The sequence below is a fragment of the Belonocnema kinseyi genome, chromosome 7 (assembly GCF_010883055.1).
Source record: "Belonocnema kinseyi isolate 2016_QV_RU_SX_M_011 chromosome 7, B_treatae_v1, whole genome shotgun sequence".
In the NCBI taxonomy this organism is placed as follows: Eukaryota; Metazoa; Arthropoda; class Insecta; order Hymenoptera; family Cynipidae; genus Belonocnema; species Belonocnema kinseyi.
The window spans coordinates 17,795,784-17,807,563 of NC_046663.1; positions in this window are offsets into that span (position 1 = coordinate 17,795,784).

Sequence of the window (11,780 nt, forward strand, 5' to 3'; positions counted from 1 at the left end):
TTATACTAAATAAAACCTCCGTTTAATAAAAAAATAGTCTTTTTATTTGAAAATTCAGCTATTTGGTAAAAAATTCAACAATGTTGATAAAATTTTAATTGTATTTTTGAAAGGCAGAAATTTTGTTAAAAATATCCTGATTGAAAAATTAGCCATTTCCTAGAAGGTTCAACTATTTTCTTAAAATGTTAATTATATTGTTGAAAATGAAACTATTTTGTTAGAGTCATTCTTCTTGTATTGTAAAAATTCAACATTTTACTAATTCATAGAAAAAAATAATTTATTATTCATTTATTGAAAATTGATATTTTATTGCCGAAAAGTTAAAATTATTATTATTTATATATGTATATATATTTATATATTATTTAAAAGAATTACTTGTCGAAAGTTATCCTTCTCTATTGGAAATTTAGCATTTTGTTACAGGATTTAAATATTATTTTTAAAATTTGTCTTTAAGAAGAAAATTAATGTTCTTGGTTGAAAATTTAGCTATTTGAGAGAAAATTGATCTATTTTATAGAAATTTTACTGACGTTCTTGAAAATTAAACTTTTTTGTTATAGTCACATTCTGTCATCAAAAAGTCAACAGTTTTATTTAAAATTCGTTCTTTGGATTAAAAAAAAATCTATGATTAAAAAAGTACTCTTTCTGGCTGGAGAATTCATTTCTCTTGAATGAAAATGAACTTTTTTCTCAAAAAATTTTTTAGTCGAAATTTCAGCTATCCTCTTGAAATCAGACCCTAAAAATATTTACATTGAGTTATTATAAAAAAAATTTCAGATACAGCTTTTATAATATTTTACTTTATTTTACATTTATATTTTACATTTTGTTTTTTGTTTGTTTTTTTTTTATTTAGAGATAAAAATGAAGCACAACTATTAACACTTGTCAGTGTGAATACAAGTCCACACAGACGGGCGTTGACTACACGACACCTCGTCAGCAATTTCTGGCTGGCGGCCAATAGCCTCCAGTATTTTGACAGATGTGTGAGATATAAATATAAAATACGTTCATTCGTGCATTTACCTGCATGCTGCGTCTTTCATCGCCGGAGGCAATGCCGGGAGAAAATGCAAAAAAAATTATCGCTATCCTGCAAATGCAAAAATTTATGTGAAAAATATTCCTGAAAAATAAATTGATTGATTCATTCATTTGATTGATAGGCGAATGGTAGTACAGAACTAGACAACCAACATTTTTTCGAAAATAGGTCAATCACATAATTATAAGAATAAAGAAAAATTAAATACACGTTCTGATAAACAAAATTGTTTAAATGATCATTGTTTATTACAGTATTGGGAAATATTATTTAAATTGTAGTTAAAATTTTAGCGTGGTATAGTGTTTATTTTTTATTTAAACTTAATATTAAATTTTTTTGCAATCCGCAGCCTAGCCTGTTTAAATTTTCATTTTTTAATACACTTTTTCATAAAAATGTAATCCAAATTGAAATTAGATTTGAGAGTGGAATAGTTTTTATCTTTTATTCAAACTGAATATTACATTTTTTGCAATCCACAGACTAGTCTGTTTAAATTCTTATTTTTTAATTAATTATTCAACCAATTTCATTCAAATTGTAGTTCAAATTTTAGCATAGTATATTATTTATTTCAACTATCTATTACACTTTTTGCAATCCGCATCCTAGCCTGTATAAATAACCTTTTTAATGCAGTATTGAAAAAAGTAATACAAATTACAGTTAAATTTTAGGGTGAAATAGCTTTTATCTTTGATTTAAACTAAATATTAAATTTTTCGCAATCCGCAATCAGGTATGTTTTAATTCTTATTTTTTAATACAGAATTAAACAAATTTAAATGAAATTTTATTCATAATTTTAGCATAGTATATTATTTATTTTAACTGACTATTACACTTTTTGCAATCCGCAGCCTAGCCTGTTCAAATTGACTTTTTTTAATGCAGTATTGAAAAGATAGTAATACAAATTGTAGTTATATTTGAGGGTGGAATAGCTTTAATCTTTAATTTAAACTGAATGTTACATTTTTTTGGAATCGAAAGCCTACTCTGTTTGAATTCTAATTTGTGATACAGTATTAAATAATTTTAACAGTTAAAATTTTAGCGTAGTATATTATTTATTTCAACTAAGTATTAAAATTTTTTGGACCTGTTTAAATTACCTTTTTTTAATGCAGTACTGAAAAAAAGTGAAACAAATTGTATTTAAATTTGAGGGTGGAATAGCTTTAATTTTTACTTCAAACTGAATACTACATTTTTTTGCAATCTGCAGCTTTATCTGTTCGGTTTTTTACTTTTTAATACAGTATTAATCAAATTTTGTTCAAATTGTAGTTAAAAATTTAGCGCAGTATATTATTTATTTCAACTGACTATTCCACTTTTTGCAATCCGCAGCCTAGTCTGTTTGAATGCCCATTTATTAATAGAATGTTTAAAAATTGTCATTTGAATCGTAGTTGAAATTTCAGCGTAGTATAGTTTTTATTTTTTATTTAAACTAAATATTAAAATTTTGCAATCCGCAGCCTAACTTCTACCAATTTGTGATCATTTTTCAATTCTTCTCAAGACCAACAAATATACGTTTCAAAATTTTGAAGCTTAATTTTAAAATGTTTTAGTTCGCCTATAAAGTTTTCCATGTTAAAAAAAATTTTAGTAGAAAATTCGTCTTTTTCATTCGAAAATTAATATTCTTCTTTGAAAATTCGACTGTTTGGTGCAAAATTTATGTACCTTGTAGAAAATTCAACAATTTTGTTAAAATCTTAATTTTTTGGTTAATAAAAATTCATCTTTTTAGGTTAAAAATTCAACCAGTTTTGTAGAAAATTTAACTGTATTATTAAAATTCGTTTTCTTTTTGATTACAAATAATTGTTTTCGATAAAAAATTCAAATCTTTTATTTCCCGTTGAAAATTTATCCTTTTTAGTTAAAAATTCAACAACTTGATTTTTTTACATTTGAAAATTTCATTTCGGGTAAAAATTTGTTTTTCTTAGTTAAAAATTCATGTATTTTTAAAAATTTTCCATCTTTGGTTGATTATGATTTCTACATGACAGTCCTTCCTTTTGGCAGTCATTTTAATGGCTAAAAATTAAACTTTTTTTTGTAGAAAATGCGTTTCATATTTTATTTTTTTAATAATTCAATTATTCCATATTTTGTTGAAAATTGATAGTTTTCAGTTGAAGAATCATCTATTTTGTTTTTATTTACAAATAGACATTTTTCAGTGAAAATTCAACCTTTTGAGTGAAATTTTAGGCAATTTCTTTTTAGGTTGAGTATTTAATTATTTTGTTGAAAATTGGTTTGCCTGGTTGAAATTTAATTTTTTAACTTAATTTTAACTACTTTATTTTATTTTTTTATAGAAGTGACCATTTTTAATTGAAAACTGAACTATGTATGGTTGAAAATGTATATTCGTTAGCTAAAAAATAGAAATTTCAAAAAATTTTGTAGCAAACTGAACAAATTAATATACTTTACACTATTCAACAACCTTTTTAGTTGAAAATTGAACTTTATATAATTAGAAATAGCTTTCTTAATTAAAAATTAAACTTCTTTGTTGAAAATTTATCTATTTTGTTGACAATACGTCTTTTTTATATCAAATTAATTTTCTTATTTAAAAATTCAAATATTTGGCTGAAAGTTTTTCAAAATTCTAAAGAATTGAATTCGTGAATTAACCTGCATGCTGCGTATTGATTCGTTGAAGAAAATTTTCTAAAAAAAATGCAAAAAAAAATATTTTTAACTTGCAAATATAGAAAATGTATGTGAAAAATATTCACGAAAATCGAATTGATTTAATTTTTATAATTCTTTTCAACGATTGCACTTGTTTTGAACATTTTATTTATTATCCTTGAAAGCAAATTTTACTTTTATTTCATGATGAGGGTCTATATACCTCCCTTTCCTTTTGTTTGTCTTTTTTTTATACGCTTCGGAAAAGAGCACATCATGCAGCCTTACGAACGGAAAAGTTAATTAATTCAACGACTTAATAGTCTTTCCGTTTAATTGCTTTTAAATATTTTTTTCCGTCTTCAACATCTGCGGATTGAAGTACGTTCTTATTTTATTATCCTGAGATTTTTCACTGTTTATATTTTAATATCATTAAAATAAACCGCAGGGGCAGAGAAAATCTAGAAATAAGGAAAAAGTCAGATAATTTGATTCGTTTAACGTAATCAGTAATTTTAAAAAAATCTTGCAAAAGTCAGGGAATTTCAATAAAAGGCGCTTTAAATAACTGCCTTGAAAAATTTTAAAGTTTAATAATAAAAATTTATTAGAAATTAAAAAATATATATTTGTTAAAAATTTTAATAAGACCCTTAAAATTAATTTTTTAAAATTATTATTTTTTTTTTATAAATTGTTTTATTCCGTCTACTAAATATTCTACGATAAAATGTTCACAGAATCAAGATTCTGGACCTTGTATCTTTTAAAATATATCAAGGAAAATAAATTTGAAAAAGGAGTTGTGTTCGTTTTTGAAATAATTTGATTAATTAAACAAATTTTCTAGAAAACTAACACATATCCTTGAATCAATACATTTTGTCCTGCTAGTTTCTTTGCATGCGGAAAATAATTTATATTTTATTTACAGAATACTTTATTCTAGTAACGAAATCATTGTTGCTTCAAAAAAATTGTATTCCTTCAAAAAAACTATTTTGTTAAGTCTACTCAAGTTCAGTTAAATCTATAGAATAAATTTGTTGTGACTACCAAACATTTTGGTTATTTCAGCCAAACACGCCAACAAAATAATTTAGTTAGCTCAACAAAACTGTTTTTTTGCTTCTGTAGAAACAAACAAGTTTTGTAAATCAGGGAATTAAAAAAAATCTTACAAAAGTGGGGTAATTTTTATAAACGGCACTTTAAATAACTGCTTTGAAAAAAATTACAAAGTTTAATAACAAGAATTTATTAAAAATAAGAAAAATAAAATTTGATTAAAATTTTAATAACTTCCTTAAAATGAACCTTGAAAAAATATTATTTTTTGAATAGTTTCATTTCATCTACTAAATAAGCTACGATAAAATTTATACAGGATCAAGATTCTGGACCTTGAATCTTTAAAAATATCTTGAAACTTCAAAGGTCCTCTAAAATGGTTCCATATTTTTCAAAATTCTCAAAAATTATTTCCCGTCCTTTACAATGCTCTAAAATATTTAAAAATTTTGAATAGTTCCTCAAATTATCGAGGTTAATAAAAAATTCCTCGGAAACTTTTTAAATGCTCTAAAATATTCCAAATCCTTTTAAATCTTTTAAAATCCTTTAAAACTTTTCTGAGCTCTGAAAAATGCATTGAAATCTTTGAGAATGCCCTAAAATCTTTTAAATCCTTTAGAATCACTTTAAATGCTTGAAATCCATTCCTATCCATCCATTGAAACTTTTGAAAGTTGTTCAAAGTGCTTTGGAATATTCAAAAATACCCTATAATATTTTAAATCCGTTGAAACCTTCTGAAATCGCCTGAAATATTTCAAACTTCTAATTTTTTTTTTGCTTTTTCTCAAAAATGCCTTCAAATATTTACAATAATTAGAAATTTAAAAAAAATGCTTTGAACTTTTTAAGCTATTAAAAAATAAATTGGAATTTTTTAGAATGCCCTAAAATCTTCTAAATCCATCACAATCACTTTAAATTATTGAAATCAATTTCTATACATTCATTTAAACTTTTTAAGGTTGTTTAAAGTGCTTTGGAATATTTTAAAATACCCTAAAATATTTTAAATCCTTGAAAATCTTCTGAAATCCCCTAAAATATTTAAAACTCTTCAAAAATGTTCTTGCTTTTTCTCAAAACACCCTAAAATATTTAAAATATTTTTAAAAAAATTTCTAAATGCATTAAACTTATTGAAGCTATTAAAAAATTAATTATAATATTTGAAAATAATAAAAACCTTTTAAATCCTTTGAAATCTCATTGAATGATTGAAATCCATTAAACAAATTTTTAATCTTTTAAATTACACTTAAATATTTCAGATGAATTCAAGGAAATTCAGAAATAGGTATAGTTCACATTTTAAAGAATAAAAGAGATTTATTTTAAAATTAAAAACTCTAAATTGAACTAAAGCAAATTAAGGTTTAAACAGAAAGTTATTTTTATACCAAAAAGATATTATTTTCTACAAGACATTTTGATTACAGAATATTTTTTTTTACTAGAAAAAATAAATTTGAAATTTATTAGAATTACATATTTTTTAACTAAACAGCTTTAAATATGGATATGATACTTGTCAAAATATGATTTAAATCATTTTTAGTCCATATTTTTTGATTCTCAAAATTCTTAAGTAATAAATGAACTTTTTAACTAATAAACGTCTTTTTAACCAAAATAGAGTAGTGAAATTTGTATTCGTAGAAATGAATTTCTCAAATAAAATAGTAAAATTTTTTACCAAATAGTGGAATTTTCAAAAAGATAGTTTAACTTTCTTTTAAACAAAATTAGTTTTTAACCGAAAAAAAATTTCTATATAATGTATCTGCAAACAAAAAAATTAAATTTTTAGAAAGTAGTAATAGTCGTTATTGTAAAAGTTAATATTTCTAAAAATATATATATGAAATAAAAATTACACACAGTTTTATTTACTCACCCAAAACGATTTTTTGAAAAAAAAATAATTTAAAAAAATATTAAAATAGTATATACTATATTCAATATATACTATATTGAATATAATATATTCAAGATGTTGCATTTTTTTATCAAATATTTAAATTTTCAACCAACTATGATTTTCAGAAAAGACATATTTTAGTTTAAAAATTCATCTATTATTTAAATATTTTAAAAATCTAAAAATATAAACTAGAAATTATTCTAATAATATTTTAACTAGTATAATATTCATAGTTCAAACTGTTTAGCTAAAAAAATATATAATTGGATAAAAATTTCATAGAAATCTCATCTTTTTAGATTAAAATAGAACTTTTTGGTTGAAAATTAATCTGCTTGGGTTGAATTCAAATGTTTTACTTTCAAACTAAATATATTTTCTTGTTTAAAATATTAATCATATCTATTTCTGAATTCTGCTCAATTTCTTTGAAATCTTTTAGAATATCTTAAAACACAAAACAAAAATTTTTTATATTTTAATTTTTCAAAAGATATTTCAAAGAATTTTAAAGGTTTTCACTATTTTAAAAATTCCAATTAATTTGGCAATAGGTTTAAAAATTTTTGTAGAATTTAAAACGATTTAAAAACATTTTTAATATTTTAGGGTGTTGAATTTTTTGTTTGCAAATAGATCATATAAAAATTCTTCTTTTTTCGGTTAAAAATGATTTTTTTTTAAAGAAAATTAAACTAAATTTTTGAAAATTCAACCAATTGGTTGAAAATTGACTTTTTTGTCAAAAATTTATATTATCAAATTGAAAATTCGACTATTTGAAAAAAATTGAACTATTTTCTTTAAATTAGACATTCATTTCTCTAAATAATAATTTAACTACTCTATTCTTGTTAAAAAAGACGTTTTTTATTTGAAAATTTTAACTATTATTTAAACATTTTAGTATAAAAAAATCAAGTTTTTTTTAGTGAAAAAATTAATATTCTGCAATCCAAATGTTTTATAGAAAAACCACATCTTTTTGGATAAAAATGTAACTTTTTGTTTGAAAATTAATCTGCTTTGGTTCGATTTGAAGTTTTTAATTTTAAACTAAATGAAGAGATTTTAAAGGTTTTCATTATTTTAAAAAATTCCAACTAATTTGTCAATAGCTTAAAAGTTCAAATTATTTTTTTTTATTTCCAAATATTTTAAATATTTGAGAGTGGTTTTGAGAAATACCAAGAAAAAGTTCTTAAAGTTTCAAAAATTTCATTGGATTTCAGAAGGTTTAAGAGATTTAAAAAAGTCAATGGATTTTGAAGTATTTTAATTATTTTAAGAGATTTAATAAAATTTGCATGTGACGGAAAAGAATTCTTTAGCATTTTGCGAAATATGGAACCATTTTAGAGGACCTATGAAGTTTCCAGATACTTTAAAAGATTCCAGGCTCAGAATTTTAATATGGCAAAATTTTTATCGTAGCATATTCAAAAGATTGGAATAAAACAATTTTAAAAATAATAATATTTTTGACAAGGGTGTTCAAAGGGAGTTATTCAAATTTTAATCAAATTTAATTTTTTTAATTTTAAATAAATTGTTGTTACTAAACTTTTTAATTTTTATAAGGAAGTTATTTAAAGTGCCTTTTATAGAAATTCCTTGACTTTTGCAAGATTTTTTTTAAACCTTGATTACACCGGACAAATCAAATTCTTTGAATTTTTCCTTATTTCTAGATTCTTAACGTTTGGTTGTCTCAACAAAATTTTTTGGTTGCTATAGAAGCAACAAAACGGTTTTCTTAAGCCAACTACATTATTTTGTTCCAGTGTTTGGTTAAACTAACCAAAAGGTTTGGTAGGCACAGTAAAACTTTTTTATAGGCTCAACTGAACTTTGTTAGACTCAAGAAAATAGTTTTGTTGAAGAAATACCATTTTTATCAAACAACAATTATTTTGTTAAGGTTATAAATTGTTTTGTAAATAAAATATAAATTATTTTCCGCATGCGAAAAAACTAGAATGACAAAATGTATTGATTCAAGAAAATGTGTTTGTTTTGTAGAAATTTCGTTTAATTAATTACTTTTTTTTTTTAACAAACACAACTCCTTTTTTGAACTTTATTTTCTTTGGTGGAACCACAATGAATATTAACGATCACAATACAGAGAGGTGATTTTCTTTTGATACAGTTTTTTGTAACTCTAACTACTTTTTTGGTATTCGCAAACAAATTTGATAAGAAAAATCAAATTTGCTTAACAAAATTATTTTGTTGCTGGGACAATATTTTTTCTCAGTGTATTTGCACTATTTTTAATCTCTGAAGTGCGTCAGTGCCCTGAAAGTGTTACGTAATATATAGAAGATGTCTTAGAAACAAGACGAGATAATTATTTTCCGTATTTCTAAGACTCGCAAACCTTATCCTAAGTCTACCATCTTTGCCTCAAGATTTTCAGCGAAGATATCTTTATTATCTTTCCCAAAGAGCGCGGAAAGCGATATAACCACTTTTATAGAGTCGTCAGTGAAAAAGGTGATAAGACCATCCTAATCTGCTGCGCAAGCTAATTTTTATTCCGGCTTTTTAAAATAGAGATTCTCATAAATCCGGTTCGCAACAACTAACCACTAGGGTGGCTCAAAAACCCTTTTTTTAAAAGGGCAACGATGCCCGCAATATGACTCCAAATTTAAAAAAAGATATTCCCTAATTTTCATTTTTTTTTATTTTCTATTTTAACAGATGCTGGTTTTGATTTGAATTTTTCCATGTAAAATGTATGGGGGGAAATCACTTTTTGACACCCCTAACAGAACCCCCAAAAGTACCTGAAAACTACCCTTAAAACAAAATTTCAATTCTTCATGAAATTAATATTTTGAGCACTGTATTTTATTTTTTTCACTTAGAATTATTAATATTGGTCTAGTTGAATATTCAATATCATTGGTTAATTAATTTTCAATTATTTTAATGAATGGAATTTGTTTCAATATTTGTTTCGAAATTTCATTTTTGCCCCTTACAATTATTACTATTAGTCTAATGGAATATTTAATAACATTTTTCATTAATTTTTAAATGTTTAAACAAATGGAACTTCTTTCAATTTTTTGTTGTTGGGAAAATTCGGGTTTTCCCTAAAAATTATTACAATTGGTATAGTGGAATATTTATTAACATTATTTCATTCATTTACAATTATTTTTAAAAATTCTATTTTTTAAAATAATTTCCTTTCGATTTTTTTTAATTATCACTGTGGGTCTAATGAAATATTAATCATTTATAATTAATTACTATTTAATAATTAATCTCATAATAGTTAATTTATCAGTAATAATTTTTATTTTTAAAAAATTAATCAAACAGTATTGATAAATATTCCACTGAAGAAATATTAATAATTTTGAGTTAAAAAAATATATAAACAAATTCCATTTGTTTTAATAATAAAAAAATTAATAACTAATTTTAATCAATATTCCACTAGACTCATATGCCTGATAGATGAAATTCTTCGTTGGATAATTTTCTACAGGCCCCCATAATTTCCCGTCACATTTTTTCAAACCCTAAAAAATTATTCTAAAAACTCAAAAAAGTGATTTTTCTCCATGCATTTTATATGAGAAACTTCAAATCAAAATCGGCAGCTGTTAAAATGAAATAATAAAAATTAGGAAATTTCTTTTTTTGGATTTGAAATAAAATGGGGAGATCTTCGCCCTCCAGCATGCAAACAAATTTTACTATGCTATTTTAGACCACCCTACTGACCACCACACAATGGGGAAAAAATTAATTTTTTGGTTCAAAATAACGTACAGACCGCAAATATTGACCAATTTCGACGAAAAAATTTTTTAAAAAAGCCGATTAGAGTTTTAAGAGAGTTTCCGAGCCTGATTTTTAAATTAGGTTCCCAATTTTTTGTAAATAAACAAATATGAGAAAATAAATGTTATTTTTTTCTATTAGACGTTCCCTTTGTTCGTCGTTAACAAAAAATTGTTTCAAACCAAATTTGTGTAAAAAGATTATGTGTTGAAAAAATGTTTTCTACAATTTTCCATAATTATACGTCTTTTAAAGTTATATTGAAAGACATTTAAATGAAAACAATATTATATTAATAATATTTTCTTTTAGGATCATAATTTCTTATATTATAAAAAAATGTAATTAACAAATGCAGTAATTAGGCATTTTTCGACAGAAAAATTCATTAATTTCTTTATTAATCTTATGATTTTTTAAAACAAATTTAATAAATAAATTCGCTATTCGGGCTTTGTGAGCAGAGAAATTAGTTTTTTTCCATAACAGTCTTTTTAGTTGAAAAGTTTATTATAATTTCAGAAACATTCATAATAAGTTGGTAAATTTTATTATTTCTTTAAACGAATTCAATGAACTTGAATTCGTTTAAAATATAGAAAAAAATGAATTTTTCTGCAGAAAAAAAAAAATATTAACAATAATATATTAATAAACTATAATATTTATAATATATATAATATTAGATTGCTTTCATTTAAATTTCTTGCAATATAACTTGAAAAAACGTATAATTATGGAAAATCGTAGAAAACATTTTTTCAACAAATAATTTGTTTACAAAAATTTTTTCTATTTATTGTATGATATTGGAACATCTTTAACTGGCGTTCTTTTATATTAATGCAAAGAGTAAAGAAAGCGTCAATTTTTCCTTTTTTCTATCTTCGTGAAAATTTTTCTTTTATGATTAGCATTGCCAGACTTTATGAGCCGGGGTAGTTGAAAGCAACAAAAAGTTATGACATTGTTAAGGTAATTGTTATAAGCAAACCAACTTGACAAATATTCTACACTATAGATTGTTTATTTTGAAAGTAATTTTTTGCATTAATATTACTTGCTTCAACAGAAAAAAATATTAATCGATAATAATTTTTAAATAATTTTTAAATAATTCATAATTTATTAAATTGTCTTATGATTTTTATAATTAAATTTAATAAACAAATACATTATTCGGGCATTTGTTAGGAAAAAAATTCTTTTTTTTTTAAAGCTAATCCTTTAATTTGT